This window comes from Lynx canadensis, chromosome B4, assembly GCF_007474595.2.
Source record: "Lynx canadensis isolate LIC74 chromosome B4, mLynCan4.pri.v2, whole genome shotgun sequence".
Taxonomy (NCBI): Eukaryota; Metazoa; Chordata; class Mammalia; order Carnivora; family Felidae; genus Lynx; species Lynx canadensis.
The window spans coordinates 129,920,416-129,947,304 of NC_044309.1; the positions used below are offsets into that span (position 1 = coordinate 129,920,416).

General features: G+C 56.2%; 1 long non-coding RNA gene across 4 annotated transcripts; it reads left to right on the plus strand.

Moving 5' to 3' along the window:
- The first annotated feature begins 143 nt into the window (after positions 1 to 143).
- On the plus strand, positions 144 to 18,000 carry LOC115517670. 4 transcript variants are annotated; one of them, XR_003970003.1, is made up of 5 exons: positions 144 to 828; positions 1,119 to 1,264; positions 10,471 to 10,598; positions 13,911 to 14,187; positions 16,525 to 18,000. It is a non-coding gene; the product is annotated as an uncharacterized LOC115517670 (long non-coding RNA). The 4 variants fall into 4 exon arrangements; XR_003970005.1 differs by lacking the exon at positions 10,471 to 10,598 and having other exon boundaries at positions 144 to 832; XR_003970002.1 differs by lacking the exon at positions 10,471 to 10,598.
- Positions 18,001 to 26,889: the final 8,889 nt, after the last annotated feature.

The window sequence follows — 26,889 nt, forward strand, 5'->3', positions numbered from 1 at the left end:
TATCCTTCCAGTGGGGGCGAAGCTCTGTCCTTTTTCCACCGCGTCCCAGCCCTCGGCACAGGGCCTGGTGCGTGTGAGGGGCTCCGTAAACGCCGGCTGGATTAACGAGTTGGCGAAGGAATGAATGAGAGTCTGGGTATGTCGTCTAGTTCAACCATTCAATCCAACGCGGTATCGCGAAGGGCCTACTATGTGCCAGGAGCTGGGCAGGCGACCGAGGAAACTCACAAATAGCAAGACGGGATTTCTTACCCTTCCGAGCTCATGGTGTAAGAGCAGAGCAACCTGTCGTCAGGGCCCGTGTGTGTATTCCTGAGTATCCCCTGTCTACTGAACTTGACTCTCAACCCTGGGTCGCTGCTCAGTGTCTGCAGCAGCTGAACTCTAGGGCAGCCCCACGATCCTTCCTCCTGGCATTCACACCCTTGTGTGATCCCCTCCCCTGGAGTGCAGACAGGGCTACGATTTGCTTCTAACCAACCGACCGTGGCAAACGGGATGGGGTGTACATAGTCACGCGTATGTGACTCTGTCATACACCTCCTTCTTGTGAAGAGGCTCCGTCTCCCTTGCTGGCTTTGACGAGGCAGAGAGCCATGCTGGGGAAGGAACGGAGGGAGGCTCACCCCCGACACCCAGCAGGGAGATGAGGCGCTTGGTCTGATCACAGCGAGGAACTGAATTCTGCCAGCAATTGTGGGAGCTTAGAAGTAGACTCTTCCCCGGTCAAGCCTCAGCTGAGACTACAGCTCCAGCCAATACTCTGTCACCTTGTGAGACCCCGGGCTGGTATTTAAGCCGAGCCCATATTCCCGAGCCACAGAAACTGTAAGTTCATAAATATGTGGGGTTTTTTTTTTTAAGAATTGTTTTTTATTCTTTTTTTTTTAATGTTTATTTTAGAGAAAGAGACAGTGCGAGTGGGGGAGGGGCAGAGAGAGAGAGACAGACAGACAGACAGACAGAATCCAAAGCAGGTTCCAGGCTCCGAGCTGTCAGCACAGAGCCCGACGTGGGGCTCGAACTCAGGAAGCGCGAGATCGTGACCTGAGCCGAGGTCGGTGCTTAACTGACTGAGCCACCCAGGTGCCCCATAAATGTGCGTTGTCACTGTGCAGAAAAAAACCCACTTCGGAATGGAGCCAATGGGAGGAAAGCAGAGGTAGATGTGGACGGAGACAAAGCCTTCGTGATACTGCTCACTTGAGCACCTGGATCCAGCCATGCCTGAAACTGGTCATCTACCCCTGGACGTTCCACTCATGTGAGTCAATAAATTTTATCTTATTATTTCTCTAAGCCAATTGAGTCCCTTGCAAAAGAGAAAGTCTCGATTAAGACACTCATCTTTACAGGTAAAATTCAGTAACTTCTCTCCTCAAGGAAGCCTTCCCTACCCACACCGGATGGCTTCTGCCCGCTACACCACTCTCCCAACTTACCCTTTGGTTTTATCCTCTTCCGGCGTTCTTTAGCATCTTGAGTGTGAGTTGTGATACTCGAGCACGATTTGACGCACTTTATTTATTTATAAAACGTTTAAGTTTATTTATTGAGAGAGAGAGAGAGAGAGAGAGGCAGAGACAGAAGGAGGGAGGGAGAATCCCAAGCCTGCTCTGCACTGTCAGTGACACGGGGCTCAAACTCACGAACCATGAGATCATGACCTGGGCCTGCTTGGGGCGCCCCAAGAGAAAGGTTTTTAAAAAGTGCTTCAGGGGTGCCTGGGTGGCTCAGTCGGTCAAGCACGAGTCTCTTGATTTCGGCTCAGGTCATGATACGGCGTGTGTGTTCGAGCCCCACATTGGGCTCTACGCTGCCAGTGTGGAAGCCTGCTTGGAACTCTCTCTTCCTCTCTCTGCTCCTCATGCATTCTCTCTCTCTCTCTCTCTCTCTCTCTCTCTCTGTGTGTGTCTCAAAATAAGTAAATAAACTAAAAAATAAAAATAAAACAAAACACCTCTCTCTTGTTGGCACATAGTATACACTAAACAAAACTGATCCAAACAAACAAAAAAAAACGCTTTTGGATCAAAATGCAAGGTTGTCAAGAGGCGGATAAAAGGAATGAGGTTCACGACCCTGTACCGGCCCCCACGGTACGCCAGGAACTTTCAAACAGGCTGTCCCAGTAATTCTCCAGAGCTTTACGGCTTCCAGGCACAGACACACAGAAAACCCAGAGAAAGTCTTCGAGGTCCAGGTATCCCAGGTGGCCTGTCTGGGCCTTGCCTGCCCGGTCTGTTTCCGTTTGTCTGGGCCTCTTTCTCGAACTCTCATACTTACTGTTTTGTCTCTGGGTGTCTAACTTGCTCTCCCTCTCCTGTTTCTCTCTTTTTCTCTTGCTTCTTTCTCTCTGCATCTGACCCTCTCGCTTCTGTTACTTTCTGTCCCTGGCTCTCTCTCTCCACTCCCTCTGCCTCTCTCCCCTCTGCCCTGTCCTTCCTCCTCTCCTTGCCTCCCTCCTCCTTTCCCTGCCCTCTCTCCTCCGGGAGTTCAGGCAAGGACCCAGCTGGCCTCTAGGAGACACAAGACTCCCCGGGGGCCCAGCAGGAAGTGCAGTTTCCCCTCTGACCCGTCAGCTGGCCGCGGGGGACCCAGCTTCCCTCCCACTCTGTCCACTCAGACAGCCTGTGCGGGGATAGAGTATCTCCCTTTTGAGGAGCTCTGAGGACAGCCTTTCCCGGGAGGGTAGAGGGTAGGGGGCTGGGCTGCGGCCTGGTGAGCAGGAAAGGAGAACCCCGTGTTCACTGTTCCTGGGTGTTAGCACTGCAAAGGTTGGGGGGCGATGGAGAGAAGTGTCAAAGGCCACAGTCCAGTTCCAGAAAGACAGAAGGACACAGGGCAAGGAGCTGGGGGACGGGGGTTGGCAAGAACTGAAGTTCGGGGGGAAAGAGAGAGGTCTCTGCAGAGGCAGGGGCTTCTGGCCAGCCAGGGAGGATAAGGAACCACCCCCGTGGATTTGCACAGCCATTAATATATTTTTACATCCCCTGGGCGACCCTTAGGAGAGGCCCTGTGGTTCACCAGCATCCAGGGGTCAGAATCAGAGGCCTGGTTTCTGATTCCATTTCCACCCTGCCGCACGCGTGACCTTGGACATGTCACGTGACCCCTCCCAGCCCGTCTCATCATGTATGAAATAGGGGTAAAAGGCCTGCTTATTGCAGGGGTGCAGAAAGGATGGGGGACTAAAGGCCCTGGAGACAGGAGAGGAGCCAGCACAGGACCAGGAGCCTGGCTTCAAACCGCGCACACGGATAATCTCACAGCTGCGGGGGCCGGAAGTCCAGCACTGACCTCACTGCACAACATCAAGGTGTCAGCAGGGCTCCGTTCCTTCCGGAGGCTCTGAGGGGGGGACGGCACTTTCCAGCTTCTGGAGGCTGCTCACACTCCTTGGCTCATGGCCCCTCCCTCCGTTTCTCCGACCATCCTCTGTTGCAGCCGCTTCTCCCTCTCCCCCTCCGTTAAGGGATTACACCGGGTAATCCAGGATAATCTCCCTGTTTTAAGGTCAACTAATGCGAAACCTTAACGATGACGTCTGCAACTTGAATGCCCCTTTGCAGGAAGCCTAACTATTTACAGGTTCCAGGGATTAGATCATCTGGATGACCATCTTCGGGGGGCCATTTTGCTGTTTACCATGGGCTTTAACATGCCCCATCTCATTTTAATCTCCCCAACAACCCAGGGGCGGGGGGGGAGTAGTGTTGTGAACCCGTTTTACAGATAAAGAGATTGAGGTCAAGACCACACCAACATGAAGTTAGTGCTCTGGAGGGACATGCAGAGGGTTTAGATGTGAGCTCTACCTTCTTGGGGATTTTTAATCTAGGGGAGTGGAGGGGGCAGGGTGCACCGCACCCAAAAGCAGAGAAGGGAGTGCGGGAGAGAGAGGGGAAGGGGTGGGAGGAATGGCTTCTTGGTGGCCGATTAGGATCTCGCCCCCCTTGACCTGTCCTGCTCTCCCTCCCTCAACAATAAATTCATATGGAGAGCCTCCTCAGTGCCAGGCTGGGCTGGGCATCGGGCGGAGACTCACAGGAATTAGGCAGGGCCCTCCTCTGGGCAGCTCTGAAGACAGGAGCCCAGCCTCCAGGGCGGGAAGCCCCAGGAATTTGTTCTCCCACATTCCTGCCCCAGGGCCTAAGGACTGGGTCTCAGCTCACCAGCCCCCAGATGGCTCTGTGTGGACTTGAGTGGCTGTGGGACAGCACATCAGAGGGCGCTGGCAGAAGGAGCTGGGAGCCCGGGAGGGGTGTCTGGGTTCAGACTTCATTTTGCTCCTCTGGGTCTGCCCCTGTGCTAAGGGAGAAGAATGGCCCCTGGCCTCTCGACTCAGGAATGCGGAGCATTTCTTAGCACCACTAAGAAGGAAGGGGTCAAGGCCTCCTATCCCAGGCTCTAGAAGGATCCAAATTGTTTGCTAAAACCACAGCCCAGGAGAGGTCTGAGGGGAAATGGAAGTCTGAACTGGGGGCAGATATCCTGGCTCTGATTACCCTATGGGGAGGAGGGGCCTGCTCTTAAAAAGGAAAGTTACCCAAGGGGTGGATGGAGGGAGGGAGGCAGGAACAGAACTCTCCCTCCCACGGCCCCCCTGCAGCGGCTCCCAAGGGGTGTGAACCAGGCATGTGGGTGGGCTTCCCCCCTCCCCCCAGGCACCCACCTCCCGGCCCTGCCCCCCTTCCCTCCCATTCTGTGTTCTCAGATGTTGTCAAATGCCTGTTGGCCAGGCCTGGCCTCCTCTGATTTGTTCAGTGACTATTAGGTGCCAGACAGCTCGCCAGCATCCCCAGGGAGGGACAGAGTGCCCCAGGAGGGGTGGGCCTCCTGCTGTGTCCCCAGGCCCGGGGTGTGATCTCACAGCCTGGCCTTTCTCTTCCAGGCCCTGTAGGCCTGCTTTCTCCCCATCCCCCCGGAAACCTCACCCTCCTCCCAGCCGCGTTCCAGGCCTTGTTCTTCCCCGCAGCCCCTCCCTAGCTCTGCCGCCCGCCCCCCAACTCCTGTGGGGACCGCACCCTATCTCCACCCATCCCTGGAGACCTGGGCCCGACAGACCCCAGCTGAGGGGCACCCGACCTTCTAGACGCTTCCTGAGCTGGCTCTCCTCTGCCCACCATGACCCCATTCTGAGTGGTCTCCCACATACAGACCCCAGAGGCCAATCTCCCTTGGGTCCTGTTGGCCTCGGGGCTCAACCAGAGGAAGGGAACCAGTAGGGCACATATATCCTGAACGATTGGTTGACTGATTGTAAGGAACTCACGATTGATTGACTGTAAGGCAAGGCAAGTCGGAAATCTGCAAGGCAGGCCTTCAGGAAGGGCAGGCAGAACTTCCCCCAGCTCCCCGGCCTGAACTCACCCACACCTGGAAAGTTCCTTTTGCCCATTTAAGGTAATGTATTCACAGGTGTCCGGGATTAGGATGTGGCCTTCACTGGGAGGCCAGTATTCTGCCCACCACAGCCCCTCCACACACACACACACACACACACATGGCCACCACCCTGCCCATTCCTTCATGAGCTGTTTTCTAGGTGGTCAACAGACCGGCCCGAGCCTGGGCCGGGGCCTGGGGACACAGAGGCCGCTGTCTAAGCTGAGGCAGCCACAGAAACAGATGGATGGGATATAGTGACTTGATCGGGGTCAGATCTGAGAAGGGACGAAGGGAAGGCGGTACTCAGGGATAAGAGTGTCCTGTGGGGGGCCATCCTCACAGGGATCGGTGGGGACACTGCTGGGCCATGGTTAGGAATGGCATGATCTCTGCAGTCAGATTTACTGTGACCTTCATGGCAGGAAGAGAGGGAATCATGATTTTATATACATATATAAAATCCTCCCGGGGCGGGGGTGGGGGTGGGGGGTGGAATCACGTTATATTAAAACAAACACAGATCTGCTAGGGAGTGGAATGCAAAATTCACAAGGTTTCTTAAGAAAACAATGGAGGCTTGAAGGAACCGTTGGGCGGGCCTCCGGTTCAGTTCTCGGAGCCGCCTTCCAGCTTCCCGCTTCGGCTCCCGGAGGGTGGCAGCTGTGCCGGGCGCTGTAGCGGGTTTGAGAAGCTGGCAGGGCTGAGCTCGGGTCGGACCAGCTACCGGGGATGTGTACGCGGACCCGGGAGGAGAGAGGCCCAGCCAGCTTCTCCCCGGCCTGGCTGGCGCACACCTGAGCATGGGCGGAGCCAAGTGGAGGCCTAGGCCCCGCCTCCCCCCTTCTCTCCACCCCCCCCCCCCCCCCCACCTCCCGCCTTCTCCAAGTGGCCCAGTCTCGGTCTCTCTCCGACAGCTAGGTGCTAGGGACACAAGGGAGAGCCAGGTGGCCTGGAAAAGCAGACCCTGGGGGCGAAGCCAGGCTCTGACCATTGAAGCCGAGTGGACCGGGGGCAAGTCAGATTAGGGTAACTCCGTGCCCTGGTTCCTGGTCAAAGGGCATAGGCTTGGGGAAAATCCTGCCCTAAGTGACAAAGCCCCAGTTACTTAACCTCCTGCTGCAATTAACCACATCCGCAGCCCTTCGAGAAAGATCTCCAGGAAAGCAGCTACTGGGCCGGCCCATTCACCAGGGTCCCCAGTGTCACCTACAGGGTCTAGCATACGGTGGGAACACCAGAAGTACCCCCGTTCTTCCTTCCTTCCAACGATGCATATTAATTAGTCTCCAGTGAGGTGGGCAGGCACCAGGCTGAGACTTAGACGTGACTTCACTTTACAGCTGAGGAAAGGGAGACTCAGAGAGGTTAAGTGACTTGCCCAAGGTCACACAGCAGGTAACTACTTGTCCCTGGAGTCCCTAGTTCTTCCGCCTGACTTTTTCCACTTGACCGCAGCGTCGAAGCGTGGAAGTTTGGAGGCAAGGAAGGGGAGGTGCCCAGAGGCAGGGGACAAGCCTGGAGAAACAGGCGGGGCAGGCTCATGGCCATCATCAAAGGTCAAGGAAGGGACCAGTGAGAGTTTGGCCTTCATCCTGTGGACCACAGGGATCAGAAGTCTGTTCCCGCTTTGGGACCTTGTAAAACCAAAGTGGGCTCAGGGAGAGGGCTCGTCACAAGTACTCCGCTTTCTCACCTGAAAAAACTGGCACAAATATATCGATAAGTGTTCATAATCCCGGTGCAAAGGATTTGAGCCTTAGCGTCAGACACATCTGGGTTGGGGCGCCCGGGTGGCTCAGTCGGTTAAGCATCAGACTTCGACTCAGGTCATGATCTCACGGTTCGTGGGTTCGAGCCCCGCGGCGGGCTCTGTGCTGACAGCCCGGAGCCCGGAGCCTGCTTCGGATTCTGTGTCTCCCTCTCTCTCTGCCCCTCCCCCGCTCACACTCTGTCTCTTTCTCAAAAATAAATAAAACATAAAAAAAAATTAAAAAACAAGCAACAACAACAACAAAACATATCTGGGTTAAAACCCCAGCATTGTCACTTCACGGTTGGGGGATCTTGGCGAATGATGAGATTAGTTACCTTTTCCGGGCCTTAGTGTCCAGCTGTGGGGACAGGACTGCTCTGACTCATCATGCAGGACCACTATAGGACTCAAAAGGGACAAGTTGGTTGAACACCCAACACAGTGTAGGTACCCGACAGTGACAGCTATTATTATTATTATTATTATTGTTACGATTAGCCAGGTGTTGTGGAGATTGGACCCATACTGGAAACCCCCCTGCCAGGGAGCAGGGCTCCCCAGGGTTTTGTGGGCCCCCCTCTCCCCACAGAACTTGGAGCCCTTGGTTTCTGGCTTCCCAAGTGTCTGTGCATGTTCCAAAAGCTTAGGCTTACAACTCATGACCCCCGTGAGTATGTCACGCTAAGCAGCCTGAGAAAAAAACCGTCTGGACACGGGAGACGGAAATGGCCTAGCCCCATGCTGCCCCGACTGGCTGTGTGATCTTGTGTGAGTCATTTCCCTCTCTGGGCCTCAGACAAGGGGAGGTAGATCAGATGACTCAGAGAGGCTTTCATTTCTCATCTTGGCAATGGGGGCCTGGGGATGGAAATCTAGTGCTGGACCTTCAAATTCCAGGGGGTGGATGCCCACCAGGTCCCAGGTGTCCGATTCCTGAAGCTTTCAAAGACTTTAAAAAAAAAATTTTTTTTAACGTTTATTTGTTATTGAGAGACAGAGAGACACAGAGCATGAGCAGGGGAGGGGTTGAGAGAGGGGCAGACACAGAATCCAAAGCAGGCTCCAGGCTCTGAGCTGTCCGCACACAGCCCGACGCGGGGTTCGAACTCACGAACTGCGAGATCATGACCTGGGCCAGAGTCGGTCGCTTAACCAACTGAGCCACCCAGGTGCCCCCCAAAGACTTAATTATAAGGAATCCCCATGAAATATTGCAAGATTGGGCAAACGAAACCACGGGATGCCTGGTTAAATGTGAATTTCAGATTAGAAAACAAGTAGGGTTTTGGTTTTTGTGTTTTAGTATAAGTATGTCCCAAATGTTGCATGAGACAAACTTCTACTAAAAAGTTAATTTTTCTTGATCGGAAGTTCAAATAATTCAAGTTCAACTGAGAGTCCTGTACTTTATCTGGCAACCCTAAACACAGACAAATTAAAAAAAAAAAAAAAAAAAAAAAAAAGAGGAAGCTTTTTAGGTGCCGATATGACATGCTCTCAAGGACACGTGAAGGGAAAAAGGAAAGTGAGGAAAAGTGTGGCTACTATGCGTCCCTGTATGAGAAAGGGAAGAAAAGAAAAGAATGCAGAAGCCCCTGGAAACACAGGCCTTCTGGGGAGAGGAACTGGATGGCAGGAAGGGGAAGAGGAAAGACTTTTCACTGTGTCCCCTTGGCACCTTTTGAATTTTGTGCCATGTGAATTTTTTATCCAGGAAAAAAAAACCCCACATAATAATAATAAATAAATAAGTAACATAATCCGGCAGTTTTGCTCCGACCCTGCTCCCCGCACCCTTGACCTCCTGCATTCTAGAAATACTCTAGGGCTTGTGTTACCCTTATCAAAATTCCTTTAGGCCTTTGGACTCGTCTCAGCCTGTCGTCAGCATCCCCCAGCCTGCAGGGGTGGGGTGAGTCACAGCCACCCCCAGCCAGCTGTTTGCCATCTGCCTTCCTGAGGCAGAGCCCCTTCCAGATGTGTCTCCTCCCCCCCATCCCTGCAAAGACTGGCCTCTCTCTTCATCTCTCTCTCTCTCTTTCTTCTGTCTCTCCCCTTAGACCATAATCCCAGCGGATTCAACCCCCCCATTGGGTGTGCCAGTCACTGTTCTAAGAACGAATCTGAAAGGGAGGGATGGCTGGAGCCAGGGGAGAAGGGTGGGAGGACCAGTTGTAGGTGTGTTGCAGGGAGGTGGCATCTGGGAAGGCTTCCTGGAGGAGATGGCACGTTGAAAGAAAAATACTCTCCTGGGGGCACCCGGGTGGCTCGGGTCGGTTAGGTGTCCGACTCTCGATTTCGGCTCAGGTCATCATCTCACGGCTCATGGGTCTGAGCCCCACGTGGGGTTCTGTGATGACAGTGCGGAGCCTGCTTGGGGTTCTCTCTCTCCCTCTCTCCCTGCCCCTCCCCTGCTTGCTGTCTGTCTCTCTCTCTCTCTCTCGAAATAACCTGGGCAAAGCCAAGGTCGCTGGAAATGTATCAGCAGGTCTTTCTTGAGCACAACAGTACGTAGAGCTCAGTGCTTGGTGCGAGGCTGAAGGCAGGACGAGGAGGCACAAACACAGGGCCCTTCCCTCATGCGGGGGAGAACATGGCACATCTCATAGGAGGCTGTGGGAACAAGTCAGCGGGATGCCTTCGCTGCCACATCCAGGACAGGCAGGGCTGCCAAGGGATCCAGGGGAGGGTTACCAAGCTGGGGTGGGAAGGGCCTTTGCACATCTCACTCATCCTCCAGGCAAGGCCACAGGCCCAGAGAGGGACAGGGAACCGGGCAGGTCACACAGTAAGTCAGCTGCAAAGCCAGGACCAGACCCCGGGCTCCTGACTGCCAGTCCGGGGCTCTCTACACAACCAGAGCTCAGGGCTCAGGCTCGCATCAGAGAAGCCTTCCAGAAGCAGGGATGCTAGGCACTCTGACCCCGGTCATCCCCTCTGGCAGGTGGTCCCAGGAAGGGACCTGCCTACTTTGTAAGGTGGGGCGACTCTGCCCGGTTGGGCTCAGCTCACGGCAACCTGCCAGAGAAATCTAGAGAGGAAAGGGCCACCTGCTCAAGGTTATCGCAGTGGAACCCTGTGCAGGCATCATCCCCGTTTCCAGGAAAGAAAATGATGGCTTAGGGAAATGAAATGATTTACCCAAGGTCGCTAGGCAGCGAGGATCATGACCTAGCCATAGCAGCGCCCCGTACTGTTTCCACAACCATTCTGCCTGCATTTGGGAAGTCCGTAGCTCTCCCACCCAAACGCGCACATGATGCCTCCAGACATGCCTGACCGGGTGAAATCCCACCGTGAACTCTCTTCCTTCCTGTTTACCACAGGCACCCCCCGAAAAGGAGCACGTAACCCCCGACGGCGCTATCGGCCATGTCTACTCGAGTATAAGTTGGTTATCAGAGCCTCAGACTGGGGCTGAACGCAGGGCCCTGCCCAGAATGACACACGACAGGTGAAGAGAGAGAGGTCCCCGGGCTTGGGCTGTGCCCTGGGAGTGGCTGGGTAGAGCTTCCCCCGGAGCGCTTGGGCGCCGGGCCCCCGTGTCCAGGTGGCATTGTGGGGGCGGTGCCCAAGGGTGGAGGTGCACGGTGATGTAGAAAGAACACCAGCCCCGCTCAGGTTCCGACCTGCGCTCTACCTTCTCCTACCTGCACGGGCTGAGCCTCCCACTCACCTCCCTGAGCCTCACAACCACGCCTGTGCCTCAGGGCCACCTTGTGTCCACGGGGCAGGTGCGGGTGCTTGAGATGCTCCATCCCAGGGTTCTCATGCTTAAGGGGGCATTGGCATCCTTTGCAGGGCCCCTGAAAACTCAGACTGCACGGCCCCACCCCAGACCTTCTGCTTTCGTTTGGGGGAAACTAACTACTAACTAACTAACTAACTACTAACTACCTACTAACTACTAACTACTAACTACTAACTAACTAACTATGAACTAACTATGAACTAACTACTAACTAACTACTAACTACTAACTAACTAACTACTAACAACTAACTACTAACTACTAACTAACTAACTACTAACTAACTACTAACTAACTGCCCTGACAAGTTCCGTGGTTCTGCTGCTGCTTGTGCTGGTACCGCTTCTCTATAAAAAGCAGGTGATCGTGGGGCGCCTGGGGGGGCTCAGTCGGTTAAGCGGCCGACTTTGGCTCGGGTCACGATCTCGCGGTCCGTGAGTTCGAGCCCCGCGTCGGGCTCTGTGCTGACCGCTCGGAGCCTGGAGCCTGTTTCAGATTCTGTGTCTCCCTCTCTCTCTCTCTGACCCTCCCCCGTCCAGGCTCTGTCTCTCTCTGTCTCAAAAATAAATAAACGTTAAAAAAAAAATTAAAAAAAAAAAAAAGCAGGTGATCGCTATGAAAGCCTAGAGATGGGGGCGGGGGGGCGGTGATACAGAGCAGAGCCTCGGAAAGACAAGTACAAACTTGACATTTTGCAGGGATTTCACGCCCCCGTCGTCAGGGTTGGACAGAGGGTGCCCGGAAGGATGAGAAGAGGGGGGATATAGGGCCAAGGTCAGGGAGCGGGATGCTGGGCTCTCTGCAACGACTGCTTCTGGGAATGTCAAAGTCTTCCTCTGAGCGCCCCGTGGCAACTGCTGGGCACTGTGCCCAACGCCTCTCACGAATTGTCTCACATAATAGGTCTCCCCACAGGTCTCTGAGGTGGGTTATCGACACCCCATGTTACGGGTACAGGAACCTGTGGCAGACGGAATAACGGCCCCCAGGGGTGTCCACATTCCAAGCCCCAGAAGCTATGACCATTCCCTAACATGGCAGGAGGGACTTTGTAGATGTGGTTTTGATATGGCTCTCCAGGTGGGGACACTATCCTGGATTATCCAAGTTAGCCCGGAGTAATCACAAAGGCCCCAATAACAGAGAAGTAGAAGGTCAAGGTCTCCATCTAGTCAGGCTGCTAAAACCAAACCCCACACACTGTGTGGCTTGTAAACGACAGGAATTTTTTTTTTCCCCCTCACAGTTCTGAAGGCAGGAAGTCTAAGATCAAGGTGCTGGCACTTTCACTTTCTGCTACGGGTTCCTCTTCCGCATTCACAGCTGACACTTTCTCCAGGTGTCCTCACCTAGTGGGAGGGACGGAGCCAGGGAGCTCTCCGGAGCCTCTTTTATAAGGGCTCTGATCCGGTTAGTGAGGGCTCTGCCTTCCTGACCTAAGCGCCTTGCAAAGGCCCCGCCTCCAGAAGCCGTCATCTTTGGGGGTTGGTATTACAACGTATGATTTTGAGGGGGACAGAAACTGCAGACCACAGCAGAGAGTCAGAAAGGAGGTGGGACAGAAGCAGAGATCGGGGTGATGAGGGTGGGACTGCCAGCCAGGTGTGGGGATGGCCTCCAGGAGCCTGAAAAAGGCAAGGAAATTGATTCACTCGGAGCCTCCAGAGAGACCACAACTCTGCTGATGCTTTGATTTTCGCTTTTTTTTTTTCCTTTAATGTTTGTTTATTTTTGAGAGCCAGAGAGAGAGGGAACGAGCAGGGGAGGGGCCGAGAGACAGGGGACAGAGGATCCGAAGCGGGCTCTAGCTAACAGCCCACTGTTTGATGCGGGACTCGAACTCACGCACCATGAGATCATGACCTGAGCCGAAGTCAGACACAACGGGCCGAGCCACCCAGGCGCCCCCAACGCTTAGATGTTAGCTCCATCAGATGCATTGTGAATTTCTGACCTCCGTGAGTGCGAGATAACAAATTTGGCCTATTTTAGGCCACAAAATTTGTGGTCACTGGTTATGGGAGTCATAGAAAATTCATCCCGAACAGAGGCTCAGAAGGGTACAGTGATAAGATCGAAACGTAGTCTTTCTGTCTACAGGAACTGTGCTCAGACTCCTAACCACAAAGTTGACTCAACAGCCAACTGGGGTCGGGAACTGAAGACACCAATACCATTCTCTCCCCCTCCCACCCCACCCCCACCATGGCGAAGAAATGACCCTGGGAGTGAGCAGAGGGGAATTCTGCTGGTTTTAAGTGTTGGAATTGTTATGGGAAAGGGGTGGGGTTGGGGCCGGGCACAGCAAAAGGTTTCCCTATCATGGGACTCCAGTTGATGAGAATTGGCTGCCCCGAGCTCTGTGCAGAGTATCCTGAGGCTGAGCCCAGGCTCCCGGGGAAAGTGTGCTGTGGTCGATTGGTAATGCCTGACGTGGCCTTGCCGTGGCTAATCAGCAGTGTATGCTGATCAGGATTAGATCGGTTCCCTAGGGCTGGCCCTGGGTCTGACTTATCTTTTTATTCCCAGGGCCTAGCAATGCGCCCGAAACAAAGCAAACACTCAGTCAGTGTTTGAAGGAGGGAGGGAAAGCGGGAAGAAGCGGGGAGGGGAAGCAGGGGAAGAGGAATTTATTCTCAGGAGGCCAGAATGAGGGCCGGTGGGTAGAATCCAGGGTGGAGAGCTTCTGATTCCTCTCCTTGTTCTGTTCATAGCAATCCCTTCCTTTGGGGGGATCCACCCCTGCCTCGTTCCACCTGGTGATGGCAGAACGGCCCGTCACAAGGTCCTGCCCCTCCTCTCCAGGGGCAGGCCTGTGACTCAAACCAGGCAAGACAATCTGAACCCCAATGAGAAACACGGGGGCAGGGGTGTGGGGGAGAGAGCGTCTGATGGCCACATCCTGGAAAGGTGGTCCACGAACTCAACCCGTGGAGAGGAAGTGGGCCAGAACCCTGGTCTGAGACTCCCGGGGCTGAGCTCAGACGCTCCTAACCTTAAAGTCATCTCTTTCAGGACGGCCAGCCAGAAGGCCCAGAAGCCACCGGGCAAGAAGCACCTCCAGGAGATGCGGGCACCCAGCCTTTCCGGCTTTGCAGAGGCGTGGCCAATGTGTCTCAATAACCACCTCCACCTCCGTTTTTATTCTGCTGAGTTATGCAGAGTCAGTTTCTGTGGCTTGAAACTGAAGAATCCCAGCCTCGTACGGTCTTTCTAGAAGGAGGAGCCGGCCAAGAACCATTGCTGTCCCGCTAGGGAAAGTCTCTTTAGTTGGAGACTTGAGAAAAGAGAAGTTGGTGTTCCCCCAGATTCCTGTGTTGAAGCCCGCATAGGATGGGATGGGATGGGATGGGATGGGAGGTGGGGCCTTCGGGAGGCGAGCCCCCATGATGGGATTAGTGTCCCCTGAACAAGAGGGGGAACGCTAATGATGATACGAGAAGACAGCCATGTGTAAACCAGGAAGAGGGCCTCAGCAAGGCCCCAACATTGCTGGCACCTTGATCTTGGACTTCCAGCCCTCCAGTCTGTGGAATTCTGTACAGCAGCCTGCCCTAAGGCACAGGGGCTGGGAGGCTGTCCGGTGGGGACGTTGTGGAGGCAGTTGGGGAGTGAATGGGAGGGAGGGTCCAGAGACCTGTCGCCTCAGTGAGCGTGAGTTAGATTCCTTCCCTTCTGGCGTGGCGCCTGACTGAGTCCCTTTGCTCCCTGAGCCTCAGGGAGGTCATGAATATTATTTATCTGATAGGGTCCCCATGGGGCACATAGAGATAATGCAGATGAAGCCCAAGGTTACCCAAGCAGGCCAGCAGGGCACTGGGGCTTGAACCCAGGCACTTTCCTTTGAGAACCCCAGATCTTACCCAGTACTCATGCTGCCTCCCCTAGGGAGAGAAGTCCAAATCCCTCCCACTGTAAGCTCTCTTGATCGAAGATACAGGGTCTGAAATCCCGCCCTAAGAAGCATGTGGGTCCAGTTAGGAGATGCCCACATGGAAAAGGAGAGTGAACTGAGAAGGCAAATCATGCGTATGCACGAGCCCAAGGAGCCAGCAAGCCCAGGGGAAGGAGGGCCCCTCTGCCTGGATTTCAGACCATATCCAATGTCTCCAGAAAGAAAGGACTAGAAGCCACTATCCTAATCCTGAGGCCCCCAGGGGGGGAAACAGCAAGTTCCAGGAAGAAGACAGGTTCCCACAGGCTTTATCCTCCCCTGTCACTGCTCTAGGCAGCTCAGGCTTGGGGACAGGAGGGAGAGAGGGTGTTCTCTTATCTCATGCTGGGGGAGGGAGGGCCCTCCTCCAACACACGAGAGGAGAAGGCAGGCAGCTCAGGCTCAGAGCAGGAAGGGCTCTGAGACCCCCTGTGGTCCTGTCCCCTCCTTACAGGGCAGTGCCTCAGCCGGGGTCCACAGAAAGAGGGTGGCAGGATCACAGCAAGGACGCAGGTCCCCCAGGCGGGGGGCCTTGCAAGCACACAGCCCAGCTTCTCCCAGGCAGGACATTTCCCCCAAGCCTCTTCCCCAGCCCCCCTCCCCCTTCCACAGACTCTCCACCTGCAACAGGGAAAAGAAAGAGCCCCGGATTTGGAGCCGGGAGAGCCGAATCTCAGTACTCACTCTGAGACTGACTCCTATGGAGGAAACTCAGCTGAGTCTCCTCCCCGCTCTGGGCCTCAGTTTCCAGAAAAATAAAACTAGAGGGTTGGACTCCATCTCGAAGGTCTCCTCTGGCTCCAGTGTCCTGAGGGCCAAGGATCTTGAGTTGGGGCCACGCCCCTGCCCCAGGGGAACTAGATGCCAAGTGGAGACTTCTGTCTTTTTTTTTTTTTAAGTTTATTTTATTTATTTTGGGGGGGGGGGCATGAGTGGGGGAGGGGCAGCGAGAAGGGAGAGAGAGAATCCCAAGCAGGCTCCATGCTGTCAGCGCAGAGCCCCGATGCGGGGCTCGAACTCGCACACCGTGGGATCATGACCTGGGCTGAAACCACGAGTCGGACGCTTAACTGACTGAGTCACCCGGGGTGCCCTGCCAAGTGGAGACTTCTGAGGGTAGGGGTACGGGTCGGGGTTTGGGGGACCCACCCCACCCTCTTGGGCTGCTTTACAAGTGAAAAGAGCCGTGTTGGGGTGCCTGGGTGGCTCCGTCGGCTAAGTGACTGACTTCAGCTCAGGTCATGATCTCGCGGTTCGTGAGTTCGAGCCCCGCATCGGGCCCTGTGCTGACGGCTCGGAACCTGGAGCCTGCTTCGGATTCTGTGTCTCCCTCTCTCTCTGCCCCTCCTCTGCTCTCACGCGCTCTCAAAAATAAATAAGCATTTAAAAAAAAAAAAGGGGGAAGAGAGAACAAAGAAAGTGGCTGTGGAATGGACTCAGGATGCTGAGCGTTTAAATTCTTTGTGCATCAACAAGGGCCTCCCAGCCACTACCAGGCCCTTTGGAAGGACGCTTGGGTCAATGGGTTTCAACGCGCAGGTCAAAGTGCAGGTAGCTCTTGAAATTAATTTGGTGAGTCAGACTCAGAATTTCATAATGGGGACGAGGATAAGAACGATGGGAAAAGAGCAGAGTGAGTGTCGGGTAGTAAACGGTCTCGTGAAATGCTTGCTCGGATTTTGTGTTTTGTGCCAGGTCGTGATGTAATGTGTGCCTTCGTGCTGGTCGCAGTCAGAAAACCTTGAAAAGCCGCTGCCTCAGACGACGTGCCCTTTGTTCGCCAGCAGGGGCAAGACAGCTGGCAGGGAAGGAGCTTCCTGTCTGCCTGGGCTCCCTGCTCACACACCCGGACCAAAGGCTCGGGCCACACCCAGCTGGGGGCCCCCACCCCAGCAACCGCACAGTGCCCGTCACACCTCTCCGTCCTCCAGGTTCCCTCTTCTTTCAGCCTCACGCCCAACCCTGCCTTCACTCCGGGAGGCCCTGTCGAAATGACACTTCCTCTGGCCATCAACCCACAGGGGGCCAGGCAGGCTGTCCCCTTCCGCTGTCGGCCGTCCCACAGTCTGCTGGAGCGCAGCGCTCTCACCCTGTCAGTCAACTGCTCCACCATCAGCGGCTTGGCACACTCTGATTCACTGGGCGGATGGAACTGTTCGCTTAAAATGAATGAACGAATGATTGATTGAAGGTTGACTTGCTCTGGGGCGGGGGTCCTGGTGCGGAGGCTCGCTGCTTTAATCGTCATCCAAGGATTGCTGTGTACCTACTAGGCACCACGCACGCAAGCGACCGGGGACACTAGACCGACCAGAATAGGATGGCTTCCCTCGAGGAGCTCACGGTCCGGTGAAAGAGACAGGCATGTGAATTACCACCTAGATAAGAGCCCCAGATGAAGACATTGGAGAGAGGACCCCACCTTGCTGGGAACACTGTATCACAACTCCCCCACTAGCCAGTGAACTCCAGGAGAGATGGCTGGACCCTGCCTGCATTGCACATCACCACTGTGGAGCTCTCTTTCTGGTGTCGCATACTAACGCATTCAATATTTACTTAATGAATATTCAGGAAGCTGCAAATGGTGCATGTTGACCTGAGAGGAAAGTGGGAGGAAAGTGCTAGGAAGAGGCGCTGAGCAGTCTGTGGGGCCCCGGACCACGGAAGGCACGTCAGCCCTGCTAAGGTCTGGGTCTTTCTCCTGCAGGCACTGGGGAAGCCATGGAGGAGTTTCAGCCGTCTAGAAAATTCCTTTGGCTCTGGTGTGCCGGGTGGGTGCCTGTGGCCCAGGAGGGCAGCTGAGAAAGCAAATGCAGAAGTAACCCAGGCGAGGAGACTTGAGTCTAGGGGCAGCCGGCTGGGGCGCGCTGGCGTGGAGGCATTTGCGTGCTGCAGATGCGTGCTACGACGCGAGGACGCTGGCCAGTCAGGCTCTGAGATCCCACCTCCTCAGGCCACACCGTCCCCTGCTGGGGCAGGGTCCAGTCCCCAGGAGGTTCCTGCCAAACGTCAGCCACTGCTAGCAAACTCAAGAGCTTTGCCTTGGCACTCTTTGTACCCTTATCTTATTCTTCTCGTTAAAAATCAGCACCTGTGTTGGGTGCCTGGGTGGCTCGGTTGGTTAGGCGACCGACATCGGCTCAGATCATGACCTCCTGGTTTGTGAGTTCGAGCCCCGAGTTGGGCTCTGTGCTGACAGCTCGGAGCCTGGAGCCTGCTTCGGATTCTGTGTCTCCCCCTCCCTCCCGCCCCCCGTCGTGCAGCTCACACTCTTGTCTCTCAACGATAAATAAACGTTAAAAAAATTTATAAATTTTTTTAAAAAAATCAGCTCCCGTTTCAATGCACTTATTTACGAACATTACATGAATCTATGAAGGGTCTATGCCCTTGTGTGTATTTCTGCACATTTTCATACTAAAAAACATTAAAGTGAATATTATGTCACCACCATGTATGGAAAGCCAAGTGCCATAAACAGTAATTCTACACTCTCAATGGAAACTCTGAAGTCCCCAAAACAAAGCCATGTTATGAAACTTACCCAGCTCCTATCTCCTGCTCCTGTCTTCCAGTCTCAGGCCTGTCTCTCCTTTGCTAAGGGGTGTGAGAGACATTCTAACCAAAGGCATTCTCCTTGCCCCTAACCAGGATTCAGGAAATGTGAGAAATAAGAATCTCAGGGTTTAAGGTTTATCTATTCATTCTGGGACAGAGAAAGCGTGTGTGAACAGGGGAGGGGAGAGAGAGAGAGAGAGGGAGGGAAAATCCCACGCAGGCTCAGTGCTGTCAGTGAAGAGCCCTACACAGGCCTGGATCCCACAAACCATGAGATCATGACCGGAGCTGAAATCAAGTCGTAGGCGCACCCAAATGACCCACCCAGACGCCCCAATACCTGCGTGTTTTTAAAAACTGCTCCTAAGCCCCCTAACACTGGCAAAAAAAAAAGACCAGGACCGAGGCTGAACTTCTGGCCGTTTGGGTCTCAACATCTGAGAAGCAGCCCTTTGGGGTGTTATCACCTCCCCCAAAACCTGCTGAAAACTGCTCACTTATATGAACACATTTGATGCTCAACCCCAACCCCGAGCAAGCAGCCATTATATATCCCCACTTTACAGATGAGAAAACCGAGGCACAGGAGAACTGCTGAACTTGCCCACAGCCCACCAAGGCCAGTATGCAACCTAGTAAATGGAATCTGAGTCCTGTGGTTGCTGTCTTAGCTCTTACTAAGCCACACCGCGCAGGTTGACTGGGCGGTTAACTTTGTCAGAGTTGAGTTCAATGCCAGGCGTTTAGCAGGCGCCCGGCGGGCTGGGGAGTCCCGAAGAGGGGCCGATTTTCTTCCCACCCCCACCCCGGCTTGCGCCTAGCCCAGCGCCGCCTCCCCCTACCCCAACTTTCCGGGCCCCCCAACCCGGGGCGCCTCGCCGCGCGGGGACTCGGTTCCGGCACGGCTGGCTGGGAACCGCGCAGGTGCGCGGGCAGGGCGACGCTTCTGGGTACGAAGGCGCAGGCTGGCGCGGCCTTGGACGAGTGCCCCCGGCGGGCGGGCCTAGGCGCGGAGCGGGCGGACGCAGGTGACGACAAGCGGCCCCAGACGGGAGCGCGGCGCCGCTCTCACCTTATAAGGCCAGGCTCCGCGCGGCGGGGCGGGGTCGGGCGCGGCAGGGGCGGGGCGTCCCATCCTGCCGGCCCCGCCCAGAGGCCCGACTACCTCGGGGTAGACTTTTCTTGCTCCGGCGAGGTCCCTCCAGGGATGCCCCTAGGTCCCCCGAGGCCCTTTGGGATTCCCCGCCGCGCACCTCTCGGCTGAGACCCGCCCTACAGGGGCTGAACTTGACCGCCTCGCCTTGTGGCTGTGGGCGGGTTTCCATCTTCCCTCCACTGGCGGCAGGTGTGCAGGAGGTAGGCAGCTGGGGGAGGAGGACCTTTAGCGACTGCGATCTGGAGCGCTCAGACCTTGCGCTCAGATAAGTCAGCCCACTGGTCACCTGGCCTCCACTCTTGTCTCCCTACAGACGTCCTCTCTACTCCACAGCCCCTGCAGGGTAAGTATGAACCTGCAGGGTAAGTATGAACCCTTCACTCACTACGCAGGCCTCGGTGAACTTGCAGGTACCTGGAGGCATCATGCTGGTCCCTGCTTCCCAACGTTTGCACGTGCTGCTCCCTCCTGGAAAGCTGTTTCACTCGGCACACACAGAGACATGAACCCTTCCTTCAAGAAGATTCCTCTTAATGTCCTCTCCCTGGCTTCTCTACCTTCCTGAGCCTCAATTTCTTCACGTACAAAACGGGGATAGAATCATCTTCACCTCACCGGGTTATTGCCGGGGTCCAATGAGCTAGTAATGTCCGCACAACGTTCAAGGCGATGCTTGGCACATAGTAGCTGCTCATGAAAAGTTGTTGCCGAACAAATTCCTCTTTCTGCGTTTCAATTAACGCCTTCATGCGCTCTGAGTTCCGTGAGGGCTGGGCTCTTCTTTTCCACCCTTGCACATCCAGTGCCTGGCACGTAGTAGGTGCTGATCAGCGTGGGGCAGGGAACGGTTGAATAATAGGCAGCGGGAGGTGGGGGGAGGGAGGAGGAGATCCCTTACGGGGGGGGGGGCACCGCTAACAGTGAGAAAATAACTCCACATCTGCTGGGAGGTAACACATTCCACCTTTTCCTCCACAATCTTCTGGGAGCTTCATGAGAGGGATGTTGGTTGGCTATTGACCTCACTTCCCAGCTAAACTTCCGAGGCATGCAGAGGGGAAGTGACTTAGCCACGGTGACCCAATGAGTGGCAGAGTCGAGATGTGACCCACTTTTAGCCCTCACTTCGGATCAAATTCCAAACCCAGGTCTCTGAGGACCACCCCCCCCCTTCTCGTGGGACATCCCATTGTCCCCCAAGCTTTTTAGTGAATCTCCTGAGGAGACAACGCTCTCCAGCCGGAAGTTCCGGGCAGCTAAAAAAGAAAAAAAAAATGACTCTCTTTCTTACTTCCCAAAAGCCAGACCCCCAGCACAAGGGGGGTGGGGGACGAGAGCATCAGAAGGGCACCGATCCGGGGCTAGGAGTTCAGTTCGCTTTGACACAGGCTCATGGCCACGCCTGTGCCCGGAGATGGAGAAGGCCAACCCCGCCCTCTAGCGCTCCTGCTCCTGGGGGATGACAGGATGCTCACACACAGCGACAGGCTGGTTGACGGACAGCTGGAGAAGGGAGGGATGACTCAGTGGGGGTTCTGAAGGACCTCCTCCTGATTCAGCCACTCCTCGCCGGCCCCTACCTCCTCCCCTTGCCGGGCCTGGCTTCCTCTCTAAACCCGGGGGTGGAAACTGGTCTCTGGGGGCTTCTGGCCCTGAGGTTCATGACATGGGGAGAGCAGAGTTCTGGGAAACGCGGCCTCCAGAGAGGAGGCAGCAGAGGCCAAGCCCGCCTGAGTGATGAGGGCGGGAGCCTGGGCCTCATGTGCACAAACAGCTTCACCTTCCCAGGCTGCCCGGCCCTGCCGGCCTCATCCTCCCGGGCCGCTGTCCAGAGAAGCCAGTTCTCTGCCTGGTCCCCCGAGTCCGTGGGGGCTAAACCAGGAGAGGGGGTGCCCGGGCCTGCCCCCCACCCCGGCGTCCCCCAGGCCTTTGCTGGGGAAGAGACTTGCTCTTGTGGCCTGAGCCCTGCAGCCCTGAATTTGGCCTGGCTGTGCCTCAGCGGTCAGGGCCAGCACTGAGCAAACACCAGGCCCTCTGGGCAGCCGGGCCCACCGCGGCCACTGTTCTGTGTAGTCATTCCTGAGCTGGCCGTGGAAGGAAGGAGGGTCTCTCCTGGGTCCAGGGACTGAGCAGGGGGAAGGGACCCCTGGGGGACTATTTCCTGCCTTCATCACCTCTTTTAGAAATAGTTGACCCCCAGGCAAGGGCCTCTGCCCTCTCTGGGCTTTCATTTTCCTCTCCCCATCCAGATGCGATGGCCCTTCCTCCCTTCTTTCAACACCACCAGGCCCCCATTAGATGGAAAAGCGAATATGGGAAAGAACACGGGAGTCATGAATATGCTTGCTTCGTGGGGAGGGAGGGCACGGGTGGCTCAGAGACTCAGTGATGCCTCCGGTGACAGAGGTGCTGAGGCCCCGCCAGGCCTCCTTGGTGTGGAGAGGGGGACCCTGGCAATGGGGTCTGGGCCGTGGAATAAGGATGGGGACCAGACCAGGAACAGGGCCTTGGCATAGAACAACTCCTTGGTAAGGTTATATACTTCATTCATTCATTCATTCATTCACGTTGCAGATTCCTGTGCTCCTCCTCTGTGCCTGGCCCCATGGGAAGGGGGACATGGAAGGGACATAGAAGGGACATGGAAGGGACATGGAAGGCTGCTCAAGGAAGAGGTGCAGTAGAATGGGTTGGAGAGGGCTCTGGTCACAGGAAGGACATTCTCCTTTTTCTTTCTTTCTTCCTTTCTTTTTATTTTATTTTTTTTAATGCTTCTTTTAGAGAGAGAGAGACAGAGACGGAGAGAGAGAGAGACAGAGTGTGAGCCAGGGAGGTGCAGAGAAAGAGAGACACACACACAGAATCCAGAAGCAGGCTCTAGGCTCTGAGCTGTCCACACGGAGCCCCACAAGGAGCTCGAACTCAGGGACTGTGACATCACGACCTGAGCCGAAGTCAGACACTTAACCGACTGAGCCAGCCAGGCGCCCAGCAAGGGCATTTTCTTAAAGTCCAGGATCGCTGCATCCAAATCACTAGGGCTTTAAAAATGCACATCCCCAGGTCCCGCCCCAGACCCAGGACCCGTCCTAGATGCATAACCACAAACTGATCCTCATATGAAGGGCTCACGTTCTCAGGAACGCCAGAATTGGGGGCCTAGAAATTTCTGTATAATAATAATAATAATAATAATTATTATTATTATTTTTCTTGGAGTATAACTGGTGCCAGAAACTTTCTAAGGCAGATGTGGCTGGACAAAAAGGGGGCTGGAGGTGGGGCAGGTCTGCTGACATTTCTGTGGCTCAGCCTCCCCTCCCCCAAAGTAAACCGGCAGGTAGGAGGTACGGGTGCACGGAGGGAACCCGGCTCACGTTTCAGCCCTGGGGACAGGCCTCCCAGGCCCTCAGCAACAGCAAGAGGCTCCCTCTGCCCTGGGGATCCCGCACCTATAAAATTGAAAACAAGAGAGAAGCTCTACGCTCAAACTCGTTCATTCCAGTCTCGTTAATAATGGACGGAAATTCTAGCCGGAAAATAGCTAAGTGTGGGACAGTGGGGGAAAGGCTAATGATGTGACTTGAGCTGAGGGACTTCCGGGGGTCTGGGTTGCAGGAATGCAGTGAGTTGCCGCTCTGAGGTCCTGGTAAGGATCTAGGGGACAGTGAAGAGTGGGGCGCCCAGTCAGACTGTGGGGTCTACATCCTGGCTCTGCACCCTCCTAGCTGTGTGACCTGGGATCGTAACTAAAGCCCTCTGTGCCTCAATTTCCCCCTTACAAACTGGAACCTACCCCCTAGGGTTATGTGAGCATTGAAGGAGTTAATAGCTGTGTTTAGGACAGGGCCTGGAACCTCCATGCTGTCCATTATTATTAAACTATGTAATGGGCTTTTATGGGCTGAGTGTGTCCCCTCCAAACGTCACCTGTTGAAGCTCTAACCCCCAGGACCTTAGGATGTGACTATATTTGGAGATGGGTCTTTACAGAGGTGATAAAGTTCAAATGAGGCCGTTAGGGCGGGCCGCAGCCCATTTGGACTGGTGTCCTCACAAGAAAGGGAAATTTGGACAAAGAGACCCGAGGAATCTATGGGCATAAAGACGATGTGAGGGCACAGCGGGAAGGTGGCCATCTGCAAGGCCCCACCCGGCCCCCTGCATCCCAGCCTCCCTCCTTGGACCGATCAGGTACCTTCCCACCTCCGTACCTTTGCACATGCTACCCCCTCTGCTCCTCCCACTGCTCTCTTCAGGCTAACTTCTCTTCCGTTCTTCCAGACAAAACCTGTCTGAATGTCCCCTCCTCCCCACGAGGATGTGCAGTCAGTCCACACCTTGTCTTCCTGACATGCATGTTCTGGGGCATCCACACCAGGCCGAGTGAGGCGCTCACAGACGCCAGCGGGCTGAGGTCGGAGCGGGGGAGGCTGGGACTAGAGAGACTATTCCGGCCTCAGGAGTAGATCCTGAGGAAAGGGAATCTTCTGCCTCTGGCCAGGGGTTGGGGGGGGGGGGAGGCAGATAAAAGAGAGAGGCTCAAAATCCCACTCTCGGCATAAGACGAGGGATCCTTTGGTCCTCCTGGGGACAGCGGTGTGGCAGAGGGGGAGGATGGGGATTAGGCCAGGCCACCCCGGGGCCCATTTCCTAGGGTATGTCTCTGGGTCTCAGTTTCCTTCTATGTGAAATGGGAACAACCGTGGCGACCCCTGGTGGGTGGGCGTTGGGCGGGTTAGATTTGGGTGGCGCAAGGATCAGTGCTGGACTGCCTCCTTGCTGGGAGGTTGAGGAAGGCTGCGGAGGAGAGAGAGCCAGCTCCTTGCCTGGGGCTACTCAGAAGGCAGGCGGCGGGGGACCAGCTCACCCCCAATTAATAGTTGGCAGCCGCGTGCAGTGGGGGGTGGGGGTGGGGGCTGCTTAGAGGCAGGAGCCAGAGGGGAGGCCCGGAGCGCAGGGGACCAGACTCAGGGCGAATTCCAGTGGGCATTCTCCGAGGGTGAGGTCACCACCTCCAGCTCCTCGGGGCTGCCCGAGCCACAGGCACCGCTGAGCCAGCGCTGAAGCAGGAGGGGGGTGGCGGCAGGGTGGGGGCCAGGACAGGGAGCCAAATGCCCACAGCCTAATGCGAGGACGGGCCCCACCCACCGTGAGGTGCTGGGTCCTTATCTCAGGAAACCTGGTGCTTCCTGTTTAAGATGGAACTGGGGGTGGGGGGTGGGGGGTGCGCGGCAGGGGTGGGGCAGGGGTGGGGCGGGGAAGTGGGAAGGCAAAGCCACGGACACTTTCTGGGCTCCAGCTAGGGACTTCTACATGCCTCACCGTGACCTCATTCTGGAGTGGTGGTTACCGGCCCAGCTTGCAGATGGCGCCACTGAGGCTCAAAACGGTGCCGCACCTTGTCCCCAAGGGAAAGCAGTAGAGCCAATGGCTAAGGACCCAGAGACTTGGGGATCAGACACGCCCGAGTTCAGAGCCGAGCCCCGACACCTGTTGAGGCTCAAGTGCTCTGGGCCTCGCCTTCCTCGTCGGTAAAGTGGTGACAGAAGACCGGGCGTCCCGGGGTCATGGAGAAGGGCTCAGTGACGTGACGCACGCTAATGTGCCCTCAGAGAGAGCCAGCCACCGTCGCCTCACTGTACTGATGTCACAGCTGGGCATCAGAACGGGGCGGCGAGGCGCCCCAGGCCACGCGACTAGTAGGTGGGCAGGGTCAGGACTTGAACCCAGATCTGATTCTTCCTGCCCTCCTTACACCCCTGCGGGGTGGCCGCTGCCAGCCCTCGGCTCCCAAGGTGGCTGGAGAGGTGAAGCGCCTTGGAACCACCCGTGGTCCCGGCTTCCGGCAGAGCCACGGAAGCCAGCGCCGGCGCCCGGGGTTCAGGGTCAGGCCTGCGGCCGGTGTTCCAGGCCGCGGAGAGGAACCGGGGCAGCGTGCCTGGAGGCCTCGCTGGCCGCACAGCATCCTGCCGGCCACCAAGGCCCCAACATTGTTCTCTGGGCCCTTCCAGGTCAGGGCCCACACATCAGGGATTTCCGGCAGCCTGGCCAGAACTGCCTTCACCTTCCGGAGAAACTTTCCCCGGGGGGTCTGGGGCAGGGGCTGAGCCCCTCGCCCCGGGGCAGGGACTGCCGGGAAGGGCAGCGGCAGCACGGCCAACATCCCCTTGACCCGACTGGTCCCGGCCCCAGAGACTGGCCTCCTCAGAGCCACGGCGTGCTCCCCACCTCTCCCGAAGCCGAGGCAAGGGAAGGCTGTGACTCGTTTTCATGTTAGGGCTGGCCGAGGTCGGGGCCCTTGGCCTCACGTCCCTATCGCAAATGGGCTGTGACCTGGGTAAGCCACCCTCCCGGTGCCCCTCTGAGGGAGACTTCCGGGGTGGCCCGCAGCCCCTTGCTCTGCGAGCTTCTGGAGGGCACGGTCGGTTTCCTTCCCCATCCAAATGCTTCCGAGACCCGCTGGCGCGCTCTGATGGCGCGCCCTCCTGCTGGCTCAGCCATTCCACGGCCATCACTCCGGCCTCAGTCTCCTCCTCTGAGAAATGGGGAGAACTCCGGCCTGGCAGGGAGCGCAGGGGATCGTAGCGGAGAACACGTGGACAGCACGACAAACGAGCTTCCGTCCCTGACTTCAGGCATCGGGAGGATGCGTGTATAGATGCCGCCCCTGGGATGTCTGGGGGGCCCCAAATGCACGTGGCCGTGCCCGCCTTCCCGGAGGGCGTGTGTGCTTCTGAGGGCGGGCGCCGGTCCCCCCTGCCCCGCAGCGGGACCACCGGGCCCTGTAGCTGCACCGCCAATCCCCGGAGCCCGGGAGCCCGAGGAGGCGCCCAGAAGGGCAAGAGCGGGGCCATGATGCAGAGCCAGCAGCGTCCCGGTGAGGTCAGCGCTGTGGAATGAGTCAAATGGGATCACCCTGAGGGTTCTGTGCTCGCAGCCAGTGACTCATGGCCTGAACAGCCGCACCGGCACAGCCTGCCAGCCTGGGATGGCCGAGGCCACCGGCTCACCTCCCGCCGCTGCACACCTTTTAAGGAGAGGGAGCTCGGGGCAGCACAGAGGCCTTGCCCCCAGGCCCAGAGGCCTTCGCCAGCCTTTCACACCTGCCGGGGGTGGAGAGGCCGGACCCCCACCCGGGTTCACAAGTGGCATCATCACTTTTTAGACATGACCTTGGGTAAGTCAATTTCTCTGAATTGGCTTTTGCACTTGTAATTTGGGAATAATGCTTGCCTCACAAGAGAGGAATGGAGTGAGGTAATGAGTGTGGAAACTGCTTGGCAGAGGGCGCCTTTTAAGGAGTGGCAGCGGGGCACGCGGGGAGGGGCCCGGGCGCGGGA